The sequence below is a fragment of the Pantherophis guttatus genome, chromosome 1 (assembly GCF_059756535.1).
Source record: "Pantherophis guttatus breed Tessera chromosome 1, ASM5975653v1, whole genome shotgun sequence".
Taxonomy (NCBI): domain Eukaryota; kingdom Metazoa; phylum Chordata; class Lepidosauria; order Squamata; family Colubridae; genus Pantherophis; species Pantherophis guttatus.
Window position 1 is genome coordinate 177,485,886 of NC_142063.1, and position 22,495 is coordinate 177,508,380.

General features: G+C 40.3%; 1 protein-coding gene across 5 annotated transcripts in view; it reads right to left on the reverse strand.

Moving 5' to 3' along the window:
• BARD1 (BRCA1 associated RING domain 1) overlaps positions 1-22,495 on the reverse strand; it is a 145,568-nt gene that overhangs the window by 43,235 nt on the left and 79,838 nt on the right. The window lies entirely within an intron of this gene.

Genomic DNA, 22,495 nt, shown 5'->3' on the forward strand with positions numbered 1-22,495 from the left:
GTTCGAATCTCTCCAAGGCTCAAGGTTGACTCAGCCTTCCATCCTTTCTAAGGTAGGTTAAATGAGGACCCAGATTGTGGGGGCAATAAGCTGACTTTGTATAAATATACAAAAGTATGAAGGCTATTGCTTAACGCACTGTAAGCCGCCCTGAGTCTTCGGAGAAGGGCGGCATATAAATCAAATTAAAAAAAAAAAAAAAAAAAAACATCCTTCCTCCATTACAATTTCAAGCAGTGTGTCAATCGGTTACAAATCCCTTGTGCTTCTTCCCCATAATCATATTTTACTAATTATCTAATTTCTCATATTATCAACCTGATATATACTGTATCTTTATATCATTATTCTCATTTGTCATTCATTTAACAATGGCATTATCCTTCCAAAAAAAAAAATTATTTTCACGTATTATATTCTAACATTCATTTTACATTTCATATTTCATTTCCATGTTTTATTATCTAGCCATTGGTAAAATAAATCCCATATCTTATAATATTGTTTATCTTCTTGTTCTCTAATTTCAAATGTCAATTTACTCAGTTCAGCACATTCCATGATTTTCTTAATAACTTCATCTTGCATTGGCATTTTCTTGTTTTTCCAGTTTTTAACAAACACAATTCTAGCCGCACTGACCAGAATTTTCAACATGCTGTACAGATAGATTTCGACTTACAACCATTTGTTTAGCGACCGTTCAAAATTACAACGGCAATAAAGAAGTGACTTATGACCATTTTTCATACCAACAATCATTGAAGTATCCCCAAGGTCACATGATTAAAATTCAGATGCTTGGCAACTGGCATGTGTCCCAGGGTCACTTCTTGTGACGTTCTGAGAAGCAATGGGAAATCCAGAGTCATTTAACAATGGTGTTACTAACTTGACAACTGCAGAGATTCACTTAAGCAACTGAGGCAAGAAAATTCATAAACTGGGACAAAATTCACTTAACTGTCTTGCTTAAAAGAGATTTGGAGCTCAATTGTGGTTGTAAGTCAAGGACTACCAGTAATGCCCAAATCAGTGGAGCTGATTAGTTAAGTATGTTACCATGAATTTTCTTTCCTCTTTCTTTCCTCTTATCATGGCCATGCCTGCTTTTTTTCGAACATATTTTTGCAGCTTATTTGCAGGAAAATATACAACTCCAAAGAAACTACCACATACATTGTGGTATACTCTTATCCATCTGTTATTGTGTATTCCCAGGTATAAATAGTTTTCTGTGAAATTGGTGGCTTTACCACATTCCCTCAGCTTTGACTGGCATTTCATTTAACTGGTTTGCTTCCTCCAATGATCATTGTAAAGAAACTTTCTTGAAGAGTTTCAGTCTTCCAAATCAAATGATTCTAAAATTTGATAGGGCTATAGGGAATATTTGCAAAGGTACTTGAATGGTACCAAGTAATAAAAAATAACTTGAATGACTATTCTCTCCACTTAGCCATATCATTGGCAAGGTCTTCAGTATTCTAATAAACAATTGCCATGTCCCCCAAAGTTTAAATTAATTTAAAGTAAATGGATTATTTACTTATGTTTCTACCAAACTCAGTATTGTCCCTTCATTTTGTTACTCAAATTTGCTCTATAGATTGAAAATAATAGAAAAAAATTAAATATTTTTAATATAGATATAAGATGGAGGAAATCTAGCTTGGTAGTCATACATGTGAAAAGGAGAGTAGCCAGCCAATAAAACCCATTACAAAGGACAATGGCAACTCTCCTCTTTCAAATGTTTCTAGCAGGGGCTGAACAGCTATTTCTTGAGAATGCTTTAATTCCTGCACAGAGCAAGCATTGAATTCAATGGCCCTTCCAACTGTATGATTGTAACGCAATTTGTTAAAAGGAGTTTTGAAGAGGTCTCTATAAAAAGGCATGGGGGAGGTGGGGGGGAGGAATAGAGACAGCATTAACAATTGGTGTTCATTAACTGAATCAGTTATATTGTGAATAGCTTTTCTGTCAAATGAGGCTGATACTTCAAGTGTAACTATTTCTATTTATAAACATAAAAGGAAACATTCTAAAAGTTTCAGGCCTGTCAGGTTACATTACATTGCATCCAAGTTCATTTCTGCGCATTCAAGTATCTTTTGGATCACTATTTCCTCTGATGGTGTATTAATGACTATGACTATAAAATGACTATGGAAATAAAGGAAAGAGAAGATTTAGACTATTACAAAGTATGGAATAGAGTGTATAAGTGGCTAGAAAACAGAAACCTAAATAAGAAATAGGAGTTTGAATTAAATATTGACTAGATAATAATTAAAGTTATCAATTACTGTTAAAGTCAAATTAAAAATTATGTAAGTTTAATGTAAATATATATAACTAATATGGTTAAAATGACTGTTATAGCAGGGGTGAAAAGCTCCCAGTTCGGACCGGATCGGGCGATCTGGTAGCGATGGGGGCGGGTAGTTCGGAGAATCGGTAGCAAAAATCCCTGGGCTCATGCCCACCCAATCGCCCAGTCGCCTGCTTGCCCGTTTGTCGCTTCTTTCCGCCTTGCTTGCTTTTCCCGCCATTCAGCGCTTCCACTTCTGCCAATCACTTTTCCCGACACTCCTGGCGCTTCCGGCCCACCCACCCCATCCCCGGCCTATATAAATTCTCCTTTCTATGCGGCCCAGCTACTTCGCCCAGAAGTTCGCCTGGCTGCTTGGACCTCACCTTGCCTCACTCGGACGCCTCGCCAACTGCTGCTCACTCAAAAAGGTAAGCATTGCCGGTTGTGGCCTAGTGTGCCGCTCCCCCAATCCCCGGACTCGTGTAGTTTGCGCAGCCACCGGGGATCATTTGCAGGCCTCGTGCTACCCCCCCTGGTCCCCGGGTCCCCGTGCTTGCCTGACTGGCTTGGCTAAGCCGCCTAACTAACCACCCACCTTCCCCCACAGCCTCCAGCTTGCTTACCTTCACACTTCGGACCAAATCCAGAGCCACTGGTCACAATGCCTGCCTTGCTTCGCTTGCTGCAATTGATTGCATCAGCAAACAACTGAATCTGCCTGCCTGCAATCAACGGTGAGCAACTCAATCTGCCTGCCTTGTCCCTTCAATTGGGTAAGTAACTGGGTTTTTTTTCCCCTTTGGGAGCTTTAAAAAATAGTTAATTGGGGTTTTTTTTAGGAGTTTTTTTTTAGACATAGCCATTTAAAGTTTAGGAAGTTTTAAATTTAGCTGCTTTTATCTAAAAATAAAAATAAAATAAAATGATAAAATATTTGTGCAGCTTTCTGAGATTTGTTGTGTTTCTGTAGTGTTTCACTCTAACTACACAAACACACACAATCTCACAAAGCTGTATGTGGCATTTTGTGTGGAAAAAGTGTGAAAGTTGGTTTTTGGGCTTTTTGTGGCTGTGTGAGGTTGCTGCTTGTTGCAGGGGCCATTTTGGGTCAAGCGCAGCAGCTTTTACATTGTGGGTGAGTCTGTTGTATTGTGTGTGTGTAAAGTGTGAAAGTAGGTTTTTGATGCCAGTGTCTCAGCGCTGACATAGAAAAGGGAGGATGAAGCCTGAACTTTTGCCTGCTAAATCCCTTTGAAGTTTCGGTCTCCTTGGAGATGAGGAGGGGGGAAACATTCCTGTCAATTGACGGGAAAAGGAATCAGGAGAGTGACTTGGAAGATAGCCAATGAGAAGCAGAGAATTGGGGATCGGAAAGGGAGGGATTGGGGGGCAAAGGTCAGTACTGACCACGAAAGAGCCAGGATCCGGTTGCTGTACTTGAATAAAGAGAAAATTTCCTTAAAGATGGGCAGTTTGGAAGTTCATTTATTTTGAGATAGCATCGAAGACTGACATTTGGGCTTTTTGTGTGCTTTTACATTGTGTGTCATCAGCTAACAAAGCTTCTGTTTTTTCTTTTTGCAGTAGCTGCCGCCTTTAACAGGAAGGATGAAAAGGCAATAGACTTTGATGGGTTTCTTGGCCAAGAAACCAAAACTCAAACAACCACCAGCAGAAGTGGAACAAAAACCATCCCCAGGGCCACAAGCACCACCACTTGAAACTGGAGAAAGCAGCAAATCAAGTATAGAGTCACCCGCCGCACCTGAAATCAGAAGCATTCTTCCAGACTGCTGGACCATGCAACAGTACAGCTACTTTGTTACAGGAAAAATGACGGACTAGAACAAGCTCTTCAGTGCAGGAAAGAGTTTATTTGTGCAAGGTTCAAACAGTCCAAAGACAGCGAAAAGTCTGAACAGTGATGGCTGATTTCAACCAGATATTTATACAGTATAAAGACAAAGTTATTACGAAGAGTGCAACATTTCACACGTAGAAGTTACCCTTTAATCTATCTCTAGGAAAGACATAACAGCTTGGTTCCCACAGGCTCAGGTTCTCAGCTCCGGAGCTCAAGACATAATAAAAGAGGAGATAAGGGGCTCAAAGGCGCCTCAAGAGCAGTAAAGAGGACAGTAAGGGAAGCAGTATTTCTTCTCTAGAATCTACATGACATTTGGGGTGTAATAAACATTAAACAACAGGATATATCTGTTTAGGGTCAGTTTGCCCTTTTACAATGCTGTACCTACGTCAAATACCGTTTGTTAATTCAGCACCTTGGCATGGAAGAGGCACTTCTGCCTTGACCAAAGATTTGGATTTCTAATATTTGAGTTTTATCCCAATATCGATCTTAGCCTGGCTCATACCCCCCCCTTTGTGACTCATCTGAGATAACCAGACGAATCACACCTCTAAATCCTCTTCCTGCTGGAGCCTTTTATAATCCCACATAGCCATCACCTGAGCAGTAGTCTTACGTTCCACCAGCAAGGATAGACTTTTAGAGATAGTTTTAACAAACAGAGGTAAAATACATGGGAGAAAAATACACCCTGCAGCTATTAATCCTACCAGGCCAAAAATGGCCTGCAGGCCAGGTAACTTTGGCTACCATCCTGAAAACATATCCTGTAAATTAAGGCCTTTCCACGTCTGGACTGGCACATGAGCTATTTTAACCATTTTGTCTGTTATTTCCTTAATAACTTTTCCGCTTTCATCAACTTCTATACAGCAGTTAGTCAAATTAAACTTTCCACATACCCCTCCTTCCTTAGCTAACAAATAATCTAAAGCTAATCTATTCTGCATAATATATGTCCTTGATTTGACACTTTCCCTAGCTAATTGAGTAAGACCTTTTACAGTTTCGTTGGTAATGATTTCAACCACCGCTTGCAGACGAATTAAACGGTTCAGAATGTATATAGGGGTCCGATAGCCATACATGCCATCTTCCGCCCATGTAGCCGGTCCATAAACCTCAATAATTCGCTCTGCAGGCCAGCCTTCACTCCCCCAACTACGCTGGTTACCTCCAACCCTAACTTTTCCTATTGCTGATGTATCTACATGCCTTCTTTGTCTTAAGTTTCCCACCTCATCATATACCGGGACACCTAACACCTGTCGGGTTTTAAGGGGAAGCAAAAAGAATCCGGGCCTAATTAATCCCAAGACACAGGCTCCACACCAGGATTTAGGTAGGACCCCATATGCCATCTTACCACATATCCAGTATAGCCCATCAGGAGCCAGCCATTCAAGTGTCTGATTATCTGGATCCTTTAAAAAGGATAACCCGTTTACTTTAAACAAGGCCATTTCATCAGGTCCCTCTGTGGCATTTGCTCCTGACCACCATACCTTACTTTCCCATTTTCCTGTACATATGAGGTTTCCCACCTGATAACAGCCTGGCACAATTTTTCTCTGAAAACAAACATTTCCTACCAAACTAGTAGTCAAGGTCCAGTCTCCATCCTTACCCTTATTATATGACAGATTACCCTTATAATCCATTTCTAAGACTTTGGAATAATTTAATTCCTGGGCTTCCCATGGCCATTTTTCTCCCATGTTAGTTCCCCCACAAACAAAACAATTTGATACATTCAGGGTATGGGCTATATCTTCGGCTAATTTGACAAAGGTATTTGTTACATGACTAGGAATTTCAGGTACATTCAACTTCTCCATTTCCAAATAATATGACCAGAACAATCCTTTCGTATCCTGTGTCGCTCTGGTAACTTTAGTGACATACCATCGAAGGGTTACAAGAGGGTCTTTTCCCTTCGCATAGATTCCTAATCCATAGTCCTCCTTCCATAATTTTGTCGGGGTACATGTAATCTTTATAGGGTTACATTGGTTTCGTTGACAGTTACTACTAGCTACCCCGTTTTCCAGCTTACATCTTTGAGAGCCCCCTGGCTGATCTCCCGTCCACATAACTGCACAAGCCCAGTATGGACAATAACTATATGTGTCCCGATCACTACATTCTCCCTGCTTTCGGCACATATATTTTTTGTCCAACATATAACTTCTTTCCCATTCCAATGTCCCACATGTTGACTTCCACACATCACAGTTACGATTGATAGCTAAACAGGCATCAAATGTTATCTCTACTGACTTTCCTAATTGTCTAAACTCTGTCTTATTTAAAAGTTCTTCTCTCCCACATTCTGTTGTGTATATTGACATCTCATAAGTAGTGATTTGCTTAGCTTCTGCCGGGTTGTAACATTGTACCTTATCCTTCAACACACACATGTGATATATGGTATTATTTACCTGACAGGTTTGGGGTTTATACTCCCCACACCCGTCAGGCTTCTGAGTGTGATAGATCAAAGTTTTAGAAACCCGTGTTCCCTGCAATGTTGTGCGTATGCATGGGTCACAGTTCTCCTCACTCACCGCTTCTGTTATGGGAATGTCTAGCTCACTTCGTAGTCTCATTACCCATCCGCTCATCCATAATCCCAGTCCAATGATCGCCATATTCTGCATCCTCCCGGTCCTTTTTGTTCTGATCCCTCAATGCTCTCTCAACGGTGGGGGTAACCTTTAATCTTTCCGCCAGATCTGGATACACACAGCCTGACCATTTCAGCCTGACACTGCAGCAAATCCTCAGCTTTTTCTGTTAGGGCTCTCGCCCATTGATCAATGTATTGAAATTGATCAAGATATTTATCCTGATTTACTACAATCACCCCCCACAACTTATCCACCGTTTCCTCCCTTAATGATCCCTGCGGGGGCCACCCTGTCCCCAATAATGGCCACACATGCTTACATAAGAATTTTAATCGCTCCTTTGATCCTTTCGGATAGGAAGGGTTGCTGAAATACTTGTCAAAACCTTTTAACATGCATGCCAAAGGAGTATTTGGCACGCTCTGAGCCCCTCCCATCTTATCGCACTGCCGTTGACTCGTAGCCCCGGAAACTCACGGCCACTAACGAGAAATGCGACGACTTAACCACCCACACAACCTGACACGGACTTCGTTAGGGTAGCCTACCCCGAGTCCAAGGGAGTGATCAAATCCCTTCTTCTGCCTTCAAAGGAGGCAGGTACAATACTCCTTTACAATATACTCACTTAAAAACACTCCCACTCCGTAGATTCCTGGCCAGGAATTTGTTCAGACCACCTTTCCTGCACTGCAGGGTTCTTGGACTCGATCAGAGCACCGTCGGGCCCACCGGGTTATCGCGGCTGTCTCCCGGAGATGTATCTCCGTGGCGCCTGGAGAATGTTCAGGAGCGACCTCCCGATGGTCCCGAGGGGTCGAAACGGCCCTCAGCGAAATATCGCCTTGCACCTAGTCCTGCCGCGGTCGCCAGCTGTTACAGGAAAAATGACGGACTAGAACAAGCTCTTCAGTGCAGGAAAGAGTTTATTTGCGCAAGGTTCAAACAGTCCAAAGACAGCGAAAAGTCTGAACAGTGATGGCTGATTTCAACCAGATATTTATACAGTATAAAGACAAAGTTATTACGAAGAGTGCAACATTTCACACGTAGAAGTTACCCTTTAATCTATCTCTAGGAAAGACATAACAGCTTGGTTCCCACAGGCTCAGGTTCTCAGCTCCGGAGCTCAAGACATAATAAAAGAGGAGATAAGGGGCTCAAAGGCGCCTCAAGAGCAGTAAAGAGGACAGTAAGGGAAGCAGTACTTCTTCTCTAGAATCTACATGACATTTGGGGTGTAATAAACATTAAACAACAGGATATATCTGTTTAGGGTCAGTTTGCCCTTTTACAATGCTGTACCTACGTCAAATACCGTTTGTTAATTCAGCACCTTGGCATGGAAGAGGCACTTCTGCCTTGACCAAAGATTTGGATTTCTAATATTTGAGTTTTATCCCAATATCGATCTTAGCCTGGCTCAACTTCCAAGAGAAGTATGACAGGTTGGAAGTTTCAAACAAGAAACTGGGTTGTACATACTGTGCAAAACCTGGCTTCACAATGGAGAGCGTATTCATGTGTCCAAAGAGTGGAAGCTTTTCAAGATTGAGCCAGCTGGGAAAAACAAGGAAGTGCACCACGCGTCTCTCCGGAACAAAATGAGAGAACATTTTGTATCGAAATTGCACACCATTTGTAGAGACAACGTAAAACAAGCTGTGCAGGAAGCCATAACAAAAGCAATGGACAAGATTTCTGTGTGCCGGAGATCGGAAGGAGGATTGAAGGAAAGAAAGAGAGAGTGAGGAGAGCGGTGTGCCGGAGATCGGAAGGAGGATTCTGGACAGATTTCTATAAACTGATTGCATTGGACTCTATTGGCTTCGGCCGGGCAGATTGGACTAAATTGGAAAACCAAGTGTGAAATAGACTGAAGGAGAGTGTGGACATTGCATTGACAGAGACGAAACAAACTTCGATATAACATATTTTGAGTGGACTTCTAGAAGCTACCAATATTTCCACCATTTCTACTGGCACTCTTCCAAAAAACTGGGATATATAACGATCTAATCGTTAAATATTGAACTATTTAACTATTGAACCACTGAAACAACTGGTGAACAAACGGACGATATAGCTATTAATGGTATGGCTTAATCTTATTATAACATACTAGAACGCAATAGAATTGAAAAGAATATTTAATAATTTAGTATTTTTTCTTTCTTCTTTTTTCTGTTTGTGACTATATAAGAATAAGTTGATTATAACAATAACAAGTTGATCATTCAAACAACTATAGAGTACTATATGTGTGATAAATATTGATTGAAAGCTAATTAATTTAAACAATTTAATACAGTTATAACAATTAAGATAATTAGAAATATAAATTGACATAGAATTGATTTTAGAATTACTATAAATACTGCTAGTGAAATAGATCTCTTAATTTGCAATTAATTTAAGAATAAGGTAATTTATGAATTGCTAGAAACGTGCCCTTTCCCCGCTGTTTCCCCCATTTCTACCTTCCCTCCCCCTGCTTTTCTCTTCTTTCTATATATATTATTATTATATTGCTGACTGCTGATTAGAAGTATTTCCACTAATATTAATTCCAACAATAACGTTTCATTTAAGCCATTAACATAAAATAGGCAATACATAATTATATGAAACTGTGGACAAGACTAACACGTACAATAGACATGGCTACTTCAAGTATATCAACTACCATTAAAACAACCAAAAAGGTACCCAAACCCAAACACTACTACTGGCCTCCCCAGTACAGCAAAAGACGGGAGAAGAAAAGACCAATACTATCATAGGCATGCAGAATATACAGGCTGCCCTCGCAATGATACAAGAGGGAATGAAAAGGATGGAAGATAAGATGACGCTAAACCACGATGAAACTAGAAAAAACCATGAACAATTGCGACTGGATGTAGGGGAAATTAAAGATGACATTAGAAACATAGATGAGAAGATAGTGAAAATCCAGAAAATGAACAGAGAATACATAAAGTGGAGGAAAAAACGGAAGCTACAGCCTCGAGGCTGGAGAGGATGGAGAACCAACAAACGATGAGGAGCTGAGACACCGAAGATGCACTCACATTTCTTGAAATGGAGAAGGCATCCTTCTTCCTTAGATTCCAAAATATAGAAGAACAGAGAGATGAAGACCTGGGCGAGATTATGATCGAAATACTGGCAAAGGCAACACACAAAGATAAGGACGAAATTAGAAATGGAATTGATGAAATTTACAGAGCCTTTACAAATTATGCAAGGAGAAACAAACTCCCCAAAGAAGTCCATATTAGGTTTACAAAAAAAACAATGAGAGAAGAAATATATAGAAGAATGAGAGAGGAGACAGTCATGTACAAAGGGAGGGAAGTTCTAACATTGAAACAAGTACCGAGAAGAGCCAGAGACAGGAGAAGAGACTACAATTTCTTAAGTAGACAACTGAATAAACTCAAGATAAAATTTAGATGGCTCATACCGGAAGGCCTACTTATTTCATGGGAAGGAAGGAAAATCAGAATAGATACAATAGAAAAAGCTCAAGACTTTATGGACCAATATGTAGGAAATGAAGGAGAACAGGAAAGCAGAGATAGTAGAGAAGAACATAACCCAAGTGACCAAGAGATACAAATGACAAACAAGGAAGACAAAGAACAAAAGAAGGGAAGGTTGGAGAGAGAGGAAACAGCGGGGATCTCACAAAGAGTTACAAGAAACACAACAAAACTCAAAATAACAGACAAATAAACACTAGCGGAAATGGAAGAAGAAATAAAGCTCATTTCTATAAATATAAATGGTTTAAACTCACCAAGCAAAAAACATCAGATATTTACAAGGTTGCAAAAATTAGAGGCAGACATAATCACATTACAAGAAGTACACATAAGAAAACAACAGAAAAAACTACTTGAAAACAAAAAATTAGGAGTAATATACACATCTTTAGGAGATTGTAAAAAAAGGGGAGTGGTAACATATATTAGAGATCACATAAGATCTAAACTGATTTACACTGATAAAGAAGGCCGAGTCTTAATGGTAGAACTAAAATTAGAAATAAAAACAATATTGTTAGTAGCTATTTACGCTCCAAATGGAAACCAATTAGATTTTTACAAAAAATTACATGACAAACTAAAGGAGTTGGACTACGAAAATGTATGCATTGTTGGTGACTTTAACGCGATAGTAAACTTACGAGAAGATTACCACAGCATTAGGAAGAATAAAATTAAAAGGAAGACATTGCCACAAACATTCAAAGATTTAGTACAAGAAATGAGCCTACATGACACCTGGCGAGAACTAAATACCAAAACAAAACAATATACATATTTCTCGGGCCCACATCAATCGTGGTCCAGGCTGGATATGGCTTGGATGACACCGCAACTTAGTAAAGAAACACACGAAGTAGAAATTATGTCTAGTATATGGGCCGATCACAATCCTATCAAAATAGTCTGGAAAGGTTTCCGAAAACAGAAGAGATGGAAAATGGACACAAGTATAATAAAGGAAAAAGAATATCAGCGAATGATAGAAAAGGAAATCAAGATATTTCTACAAATAAATACAAAAGATACAACATCGTTACAAAACCTATGGGATACCACGAAAGCCTATATTAGAGGCCTAACTATTGCATATGTGGCAAGAAAGAAAAAGAAGAAACAAAGAATTAGAAATGAATTATTGGAAGAAATTAAGACAGAGGAAATTAAATTACAACAGCCCAACAACACGATTGTGCTACAAAAGCTAAATTTGGCCAAACACAAACTGAATCTAACCACAAAAACCGAATTGGCACAGAAAATAAGAATGGTAAAACAAAATAATTTTGAACATGCTAACAAAACTGGACGCTGGTTAGCATATAAACTAAAAAAGCAAACAGAAAAAAGAATTATACACCAACTCCAAGACGAATCAGGAACTCTTTACCACACACATCTGGAGAAGAAAAACATAGCTAAAAATTTTTTTCAAAAACTTTATTGCCAGGAAGAGGCCCCGGAAGACCAAATCAAAAAATACCTCCAAAAAATCAATCTCACGCACTTCACAGAAGATCACAGAGAGATGTTAAACCGGCCCATAACAATGCTGGAACTAATGGAAGCCTGCAAAAAACAAAAGAACAATAAGACTCCAGGACTGGATGGAATTCCTACTGAATTCTATAAACTTTGTCAACAATCGATAGACCAAATACTGTTACAAGTTTTTAACGAAGCACTATTGATAGCAGAAATCCCAAAATCTTGGACAGAAACTATTATTACATTAATACATAAAGAAGACTCAGATCCCACGCAAATTAAAAATTACAGACCAATTTCATTACTCAACATGGACTATAAGCTATTCATGTCAATACTAGCTCAGAGACTCAAAGCAATAATACATAACTATATACACCCAGACCAAAACGGTTTCATACCTAAAAGACAAATCAAGAATAATTTGAGAATGATTATAAATATTCTGGAATACTATGATCAAAAGATAGACAGAGAAATGGCCATAATCTCCCTTGATGCCCAGAAGGCCTTCGACAATTTAAATTGGTCTTTTTTCATAAAACAACTTGAACTAATGAACTGTGCAGAGAAATTTCATAACCTGATTAAAAAAATTTATTCCCAACAAACAGCAAAAATCTCAATAAACGGTGACATGACACAAATTTTTGATATTCAGAAAGGAGTACGACAAGGATGTCCCATGTCACCGCTAATATTTATAATAGCATTGGAGGTATTATTAAACGAAATAAGGAATGAGGAAGAAATCAAAGGACTCAAGATCCGGGGAGAGGAGTACAAATTGCTCGCCTTTGCAGACAACGTAATTTTCAACTTGGAAAACCCAAGACGATCTGGACCCAGACTGATGTCGATGATAGAACAATACAGGGAAGTCGCGGGCCTCAAAATAAACAAACAAAAAACAAAAATAATGACGAAAAATATGACCCAGACTCAGAGATCGGAATTAGAAGAAGAATTAGGAATCCAATTAGTAAAGAAGATAAAATATTTAGGTATTTGGCTGACAGCAAAAGCAACCACGATCAAAGAAGACAATTACATGAAATTACTAAAAGAAATTAAAAAAGACCTGGAAATCTGGAACAGGCTACAATTGTCATTGATGGGCAGAATCAGTTCAATTAAAATGAATATATTACCGAAAGTACTATATCTATACCAGGTAATACCATTACATCCAGGAAGGGACTTCTTCAAAAATCTCAACAAAATTACAATGACCTACATATGGCAGGGAAAGAAGGCTAGAATTAAGATTAAAGCGCTACAAGACACACGAGACAGAGGAGGCCTTGCAGTACCAGACTGGGAGCTATATTATAAAGCAGCCGGATTGACCTGGATCAAAGAATGGATGAGATTAGATGACAAAAGAACTTTATATCTAGAAGGCTTTGATCTCACACGAGGATGGCATGCGTTCCTATGGGATGGACCAGACAAACAACACATGTACTTCCAAAGACACATAATTCGGGCCTCACTCTTCAAGATTTGGCAAGGAATTAAGAAAACTTATTATACTAAAATACCAAAATGGTGGTCCCCGATGGAGGCATTGATATTTCCAAATACTCTTGAAATCGGAAAGATGATGAGATACCAAGATTTACTGAATCATGAAGGAGAACTTACTCCAAGACATCAACTCCAAAATGGCGATATAAATATTGATTGGTGGCACTACACTCAAATATACTCAAGATACAATGCGGATAAAATCAAATATGGAATTGCAAAAGATCTCAACGAACTGGACAGAATTTTATTAGGAGCAGACCAGAAAATGATTACTAAAACATATAACTACCTTTTGAGAGACAAATTAATAGAAGAAACAGTTAAACATAACATGACAATGTGGGCCAGGGACATAGGACATAATATTCAATTGGCAGATTGGGAGAAATTATGGAAGCAGAACATTAAAATGACAAGAGCCACATCTTACAAGGAGAACCTTATTAAAATGTTTTATAGATGGCACCTACCACCAGCCCGACTTGCCAAAATACACCCAAACACTTCGGCATTGTGTTGGAAATGTAAATCAAAAAAGGGGACATATTACCACACTTGGTGGAAATGTAGGAAAGCCCAACACTACTGGCAAGATATAAAAAATATTATTGAAGAAATAACGAACATTCAAATAGAAAATAGTCCAGAATTCTTTTTATTTGGCATGATAACGGCACAACATCTTAAGGAAACGAAATATCTTATCATACATATCTTGACAGCAGCAAGACTACTGTTCGCTCAAAACTGGAAATTAGACCAACTCCCATCCAAAGACAAAATCGTTGCAAAGATAACAGAGTGTGCTGAAATGGACAGATTGACGCTGGAACTCCAGGAAAAGGAAGAAAGCGAATACTATCTTGTATGGCACCAATGGTAACAATGGCTGGAAAGGAAAATCAGCAAAAATGTAGAGGACAGAAATTAGGGTAAAGACTTGCATAAGGAGATGAACTCATAAGAAATGTAAATTTGTAGTGTAAAGTTATAGCATTGGAATTAGACATTTATTTAGTTTATTAAACTATATAAGCTCAATGACATATATTCTGTTGATGACAAAAACGTATATGTAAAATGTTAGGTGGGTTTGTAGGTGGTGGATTTTTTGTTTGTTTTTGTATTTTATTTTATTTTTTAATTTGATTTATATGCCGCCCTTCTCCGGAGACTCAGGGCGGCTTACAATGTGCTCAGCAATAGCCTTCATCCTTTTGTATATTTATACAAAGTCAGCTTATTGCCCCCACAAATGGGTCCTCAATTTACCTACCTTAGAAAGGATGGAAGGCTGAGTCAACCTTGAGCCTTGGCGAGATTCGAACCCTGCAGTAATTGCAGGCAGCTGGTCTTAATAACCAGCTTAATAACAGGGTGCCTTAAACCACTGTACTACCAAGGCTCTATATTGTATTGTATTGTATTGTATTGTCTTTATATTTTAATAATAAAAATAATAATAATAAAAAAAAAGATTTCTGAAAGGCAATTTGGCACCACTTCTAAAATGTTCAAAACTGTTTACAGCCTGGCAAAAGCATGCAGACCAATTTTAAGCATAGAGGAATTGATAGAATTACAAACTGAAAATGGAGTAGATCTGGGAGTAGGATTGCATTCAAGGCCAACAGTTTTGAAAATAGTTGAGAGCATTGCAAACGAAATTAAAATCCAAATGTTTTCCAGCATCATTGCACAGAATCTGAAAATATGCCTGATCATTGATGAAGCCTCAACAGTATCCTGCAAACCAGTTCTGATAGTTTTCTTAAAAGTTGAGGACTCAGAGGACCCACCAACAATTTTTGTCGAGCTTGTTGAATTGAAGAAGCAAGATGCAAAGACAATATGTTCTGCAGTTTTTGAAAGTTTACATAAGGTTGTAGGGACTACCTGCAAAAAAATTTAATAGCATTCTGCTCTGATGGTGCCAGCGTTATGCTTGGGAGAAAATCTGCCCAGAATAGCAAAAGAGTTTCCAAACATCATCATATGACACTGCTTGAACCATCGCCTTCAACTTGTTTTAGATGACGCCATAAAGGAAATAAATCAAGTAAATCATTTTAAAATTTGTATTGATAACATATGCTCCATTTTCCAGCAATCCAATAAAAACCAAATTGAACTTGACGAAATACCTGAAGAATTTGAAATTAACATCATAAGGATTGGTCGAGTTTTTGGGCCAAGATGGGCTGCCTGTAGTTTACGGGCAACCATAGCTATGTGGCATGCTTATCCTGTGCTACATCAATATTTTCATATGAATGCAAAATACTCAGGTATGGCTATCTGTCTGGAAAATAAACATTTCTTAAACAATTTGGCGTTGATGATAGACATTTTGGAGGAAATTTCACTTCTTTCAACTGCACTGCAAGCACACAATATGGACATAATAAAAGCTGAAAAACTGGTGAGAAGATCAATAAAGACATTTGAACTGCTAACAAATGTAAAGGGCCCATACGAAAGAAAAGTTGAAGGACTAATTACCTCAGAAACCTTCAGGAATATAAAATACACAGAAAGGCATCCATTTGTTCATCTTCATCAAGAAAGAGTTTTACAAAGTATCATCAAAAATTTGCAGAAATGACTGATGGACTGTAAGCATTTAAAAACTGGGAACCAACTGCAAGACACCACAAATAAACTACAGTTTCTACAGTTTTTGGTGCCAGAATACTGGGATTTTGAGGAAATAGTCGTTCCATGACCAGCAGCTGAAGAACAACTGCGCATATTTAGTGGCATTTTCAACTACAACATTGACGTCAACGATTATAGAGATTTTGTGGAGAATGTCTCAAAAGATTTGAAGAGGTATGCAATTCCTGACAGTATCAAAAAAGCAAACGATATTGTCAGAACAATTTTTTGTTCATCAGCAAAAGAATATGAGAATGCATCAGCTCTCATGCAATTTGCTTATTTATTTGGCTGTTCAACTAGCACTGATACTCAGGATGGATAAAAATAGTATCAAATTGTAATTTATAATGGAATAAAATGCCTACAAACATTTTACCAAAACAGATACCTCTGCATTGACATTAGAGCTCTTTTAAAATACTGGCCTTGGAGAAGAATCAACAGGGCAAAGTCAACTGTTCCACAAATCAGGCATCAAAATGAAGAAGGCACACTTCTGACAACACTGCTTCACCAATGGGGTCAGATTATCCCATTCACCCGGGACATATAGACATAATGGACGTATGGCCTTCATTTCCCAGAATTCCCCAGCCAGCATGTAGATTACTAAGAATTTGGAATTGGCCCATGTACCTGGAGGGTGTCCAGGTTTGGAAAATCTATTTGAGAATACAACCTTGTTCCAACACTTATAATAACACAACACAATCATTCAAATTTATATGGTACACAGATATCAGGAACAAGGAAATCACAGATCCTGATACTTGAACAAATTCTCAGTAATAATATCAGTCAAAGACAAAGGTCTATTATCTCTTAAGATAAGAAACAATAAGCGAACTTTGCATTAATAAGGTAGGCTGATTCAGATGGCAGAATACCATTGCTTTGCTCTGCCTTATGATATTTAGAAACAATTGAGAGGTTGGGCACCAGTTTGGCAAAATATTTCTTCTCTCTCCCTTCACAGTCTCTGTCCATTCTCCCGAGTTTAGATTGAATGACTGAAGTTCCGTATCTGGAGCCAATAGTATTTTTTCTTTGTCATTCTGCCTTTTCATTTATGAGCTTAGGGTGGCATATTCAGCATACGCTTGCTCTTTTCTCTCAAACAGCATTCCTCTTTCCTTTGAGAAGAGTGACTGGCCAGTCACCCGATGAGATTCTATGTCTCAACGTGAAGCAGAAGCTTGGTCTCCAAACTCCTGGGCCAACACCTTCATCAATACATCACATTGGCTATATTATATGTAGAATTATGTTTTAGCAGTTAACAAAAGTACTGTAAAATATTTACAGACTTTTCTATTGTATGTGTCCCTTAAAAATCATAATAAACAACATAACATCCACAATCTAACTGTTCCACATTGAAGGGACATTTATGAATTAAGGTTTCAAATAATTCCCTACGCAATGGTTGATGGGAGGCATGCTGAAACTACTTGAATGTCATTAATGATTTTGTGGAAATGGAACAATTGAAAAATCTTTCCCATTATCTACCTTTTTATGAAATTTGTGCTGATTCTAAAAACAAAACTCATTTTATTCAATAAAGGAAACACATTTTGGTAGGGAAGGTAGTGATCAACGTTTAAGAAATGAAGGCTATTCTGTCACCTATGAGAAAGCCAATTTTTGCTGCTTGTGGAAAGAAAGTTTTGCCTTCTTTATTTGAAAAAAATAAAGATTAAAGAGTGAAAAACATAATGGATAGAATAAATAACAATTAATCCTAGCTTTTCTTGTGAGTTTTCCAGAAAAGCATGAACTGCAATTTTCAACATATATTTGGCTAATTTTCACAGAATAATTTCTGCTACATTTTCTCTTGTCCTAGAAAATTATTTAATTGAGTATGTTCATTTTACTTTCATCTAATGTTACGTATATCCTATTAATTCTTCTCATGTTACACTATATCCATTTCATCAGAAAAACCTGAGGCAAAAAATTTAAGCATGCTATAAATTATATAAACATATATTTTTAATATACTGATTTATAAAGAAAATGGGATTTTACAATAATCAGCTAGAACTTCATAACTTGGATTGAAAGACAAGAAAAGTAATGACAATGTACCATGCTCTGCACCCAAAATGTGATATTGATCAATTGTACTTACCAAGATCTCAGGGTGTCAGAGGACTCTTATAGATGAAAGAAACACAAGTTAAATGTCTACAAAAAGGAAGCAAAAGAGTCCTGCTGAAGAAAGTGAAAAAGGGAAACCTCTTGGAAACAACGAGACTGACAGTTGAATATTGAAAGGAAACAATTGAGCATTGAGTTTCTAACTGGAAAAAGAAGCCTATGCATAGTCAACACCTAAAAGACATTGAAAGAAATGCAGACACAAAGCTAACATGGAGCTAGTTGAAATCGGGATGCTGAAGAATGAAACTGAAGGCTTCAATTTGGCTGCTCAAGAACAAGCCTTGCAGACTAACTCCATGTTATATTACTATTGGTATAGTAATAGGAGCCCTTAGAGCAATAACCAAAAAGCTGTCCTGATACATGGAAATTTTGAATTTATCAGACCTGAATATTCTGACTTCGCATAAAACCATCTTATTTGGAACTGCCTATATACTCAGACTGTCAGCTTTGAACTGAACCTGGCCATAGACATCTGTTCCTCAATTGCCACACAGGGGAGAACGAGGTTGGAATGCATTATTAGACACAATAGAGCTTTCTCATGAGAACCGAGGTCATCTTCACTGGCAACAGATAAGGTTGGGAAAGGAGTGCCTGAAGAGCCCACCAATTAGCTTAATTAGCCAACATGACCTATGACACTTGGGGATGGGGGTTATTTCCTAGTTTAATTGTACTGAAACCACAGGAAAAATTTAGATTTGACTTTCCACTGAAGCTGTGCTGATATGATGTACTCATTAAAAAAGACCTTTGAGAAGGAGTCAAGTCTCAGGGTTCTGATTTGTTGGAGTTCATTAGTCGGAGCCTTAACATTAAGCCAAATCTCATAAACCTACCCTAGGATCCTGAGCGCCGGCTCCCTTTCCAACAATACCAGAGGGGTGGAAAAGACTCAGAGAAGACTGGAGATGGAGAAATCAAACTTGGCGTGCCAGGCCATTGAAGTCTCCCCACTCCCTTCAAGTGAGGGAAAAGGAACTCTGGCCCAGAGGGACCAGAAGCTTGCCCCCTATAACAGCAATGATGAGAGTGAAAACAACCCGATGGCGAGTGAAGCCATCCATCCTTGGTCATCCCCACAAGAATCATGGTGCCAAAGTCAGGAATCAAGGGAAAGGTAGATGCCCTAATAGATTCAGGCTGCACCAGGTGCCTAATTAGCCTATCAACAGTGCTGAAGCTAGGGATCAGAGCGAGAAGACTGCTCCAAGCCATGAGGTTCAAGCAAGTTGATAGATCACTGATAGGAGGCACTCCTGCAACACACCTCACTAAGCAGGTGTGGCTAGAAATGGGCCGACATTGGGAGATCATCTGATTTGTAATAGTCCCAAAGATGACATAGGCAGTGATTCTGGGACTATCCTGGCTAGACAAGTGGAGCCCGACGATCTGGTGGGAAGGGGGAGGGAGAAAAATGAGGCTAGGAATAGGCCCTCTCCCTCCCAAAGGCAGCCAGAAGGGAGAAGCTGTATAGCACCAGGCGGAAACTGAAGGAAACGAGCTCTTTAACAGAGCAACCACCAGGGACCTAGCTATTCCCCCAAAGAATACCGAGACCTAGTGGGGGTGTTCAGCAAGAAAGAATGTGATGTGCTACCACCACCACCCCCAATCACCCCACTGACTGTGCCATTGAAATTCTACCAGGTGCGAAGCTCTCAAAACACAAAACACAAAATGTACTCCATGATCCGAAAGGAAATGAAGGCACTAAGGGACTGCCTTCGATAAAAACCTAGCTAAGAGGCTTCATCCAGCCAGCAAAATCCCATACTGTTCAAAGAGAAAAAACATGGGACGATGAGACTGTGCAGGGACTTTAAAGATAAATGGTGTGTGTGTGTAGGCTATCGAGTGTTGAGCGAGAGGGTAAAAATGGACCCAGAAAAAGTCAAAGCAATCCTGGAGTAATGACCTCCTGGAACCCACAAGCAACTGCACAGCTTTTGGGGGTTTGCAAATTTCTACCAGCAGCTCATCCCTTCTTTTGCCAAAACACCCCTGCCCCTCACTGAACTGCTAAAAACAGGGGGGGGAAAGGGGGGGCAAACTACGACCCAGTCAGCCACTAGAGTGGACCGTGGAGTGCCAAGGAGCATTTGAGAAACTCAAACGGTTATTCGCAGAGGAACCAGTTCTAAAGCACCCGAACCTTGAGGAACCATTTGTCATTCAGGCAGACGCCAGCGATGTAGCCATAGGGGCAGTCCTCCTCCAGAAGAACAAAGAGGGGCACTTCCAACCATGCACCTACACCTCCAGAAAGCGCGACACTGAATGAAGGTGGGCGGTGTGGAAGAAAGAGGCTTTCACAGTTCATTGGGCACTATTAACCTGGCGGCACTTCCTAGAAGGGAGCCAAGTGCTGTTTGAAGTCTGGACTTATCACAAAAGTCTGGAGGATCCCTTATCTCTCCCAGATAAGTTTGGTGGGCACAGAATTTTAAATCATTCGACTTCACTGGACAAATGCGTCATCTTCAAACAGGGACAAATAGTGAAAACTGAAGGAATCAAGATGCCCCACAAAAATAACGTTAAAAGTCTGGATAAAGATTATTACTACAGTACAAATATCTGGGTATCCTTCAAGGTGACAACATCAAGCACACTGAAGTCAAGAAAAAGATTAGGGGTGAATACATAAAGAGAGTGAAGATTTTAAAGTTCAAACTCAATGGAGCGGTGACATGCTCTGGCCCCCAAGGCTCCACCCGTTCCCCAGGTTGCACAGACCCTCAGGACCCGACCCTTCGGCTGATGCTGTGCAATGCCAGGTCCGTAGTAAATAAACCCCCCCTCATTTGTGATCTTATTTGTGAGGGGGGAGCAGACCTGGCGGGTATTATGGAGACCTGGTTGGGCCAGGAGGGGGGGGTCCCCCTCGTCAAGATGTGCCAACCAGGTTTCCTCGCATTCCATCGGCTGAGGTTACAGGGCAGGGGCGGGGGAGTAGCGGTTATTATTAAAGAAGGTCTGAGACCGAGGGAGGCCACTATTCCTCAGACGGCCGGCTGTGAGTCCCTCCTCGTGAAGTGGGGTCATGGGGTTCAGATTTGTTTGCTGATCACGTACCTGGCTCCCTGCCACGTGGCAACAGCCCTGCCCGAGCTACTCAACGTCATCGCCACGGTGGCGGTTGATACCGCCAGGCTTATGGTCATGGGGGATTTCAACCTGCCGTCCGTGGGTGAGGCATCTGAGGTGGCTCGGGAGTTCATGGCTTCCATGACAGCCATGGACCTGACCCAGTTAATTCATGGCCCTACCCACACGGGGGGAAACACGCTGGATCTGGTTTTTGTCTCTGGACAGTGGCTGAGTGATCTTGAGATAGGGGATATAGTTACCGAGCCCTTGTCATGGTCAGATCACTCTCTCCGTCTCGACCTTCGAACCGCTGCACCCCGCCGCAGGGAGGCGGAGCCGGTAAAATGGTTCCGCCCCAGGCGCCTGATGGAACCTGATAGGTTCCAGATGGAGCTTGGGCCATTTCCCGAGGCTCTGGCACACGCCTCGACTGGAGACCTAGTGGCCGCCTGGGATAGGGCAGCCGCTGGAGCTCTGGATCGGGTCGTGCCTTTGCAGCCTCTGACCCAGCGCCGATCTCATTTGGCTCCTTGGTTCACTGAGGAGCTGAGGGAGTTGAAGCGCCGGAAAAGATGCCTAGAGAGTAGTTGGAGGGCCAGTCTTTCTGAATCGGACCAGACACTGGTAAGATCCTATATTAGGAATTACCTAGTGGCGATAAAAGCAGCGAAATGTAGTTATTTTGCTGCTCTTATTGCGTCATCAGATAATCGCCCAGCCGCCCTCTTTAGGGTGACCCGCTCCCTGCTCCACCAGGAAGCACGGGAGGACCCCTTGAAGGGTAGAGCCGAGGATTTTGTTCAGTATCTGTATGACAAAATCACTCAGATTCGGGAAGATTTGGACTCCGACTGGGTAGTCTCAGGGGGAGGGACTGGGGCAGGTCTTGAGAATGTTATCTGGGATGAGTTTGATCCTGTGACCCCTGAGGACGTGGACAGGATTCTGGGCAGACTGAACGCGACCACTTGTTTATTGGACCCGTGTCCTTCCTGGTTAGTGCTGGCTTCCCGGGAGGTGACGCGAGGCTGGCTCCAGGGGATTATAAATGCTTCATTGGGTGAGGGTGACTTCCCCGCCGCCTTGAAAGAGGCGGTGGTGAGGTCTCTCCTCAAGAAGCCTTCCCTGGACCCGGCAATGTTGGTAAATTATGGTCCGGTCTCCAACC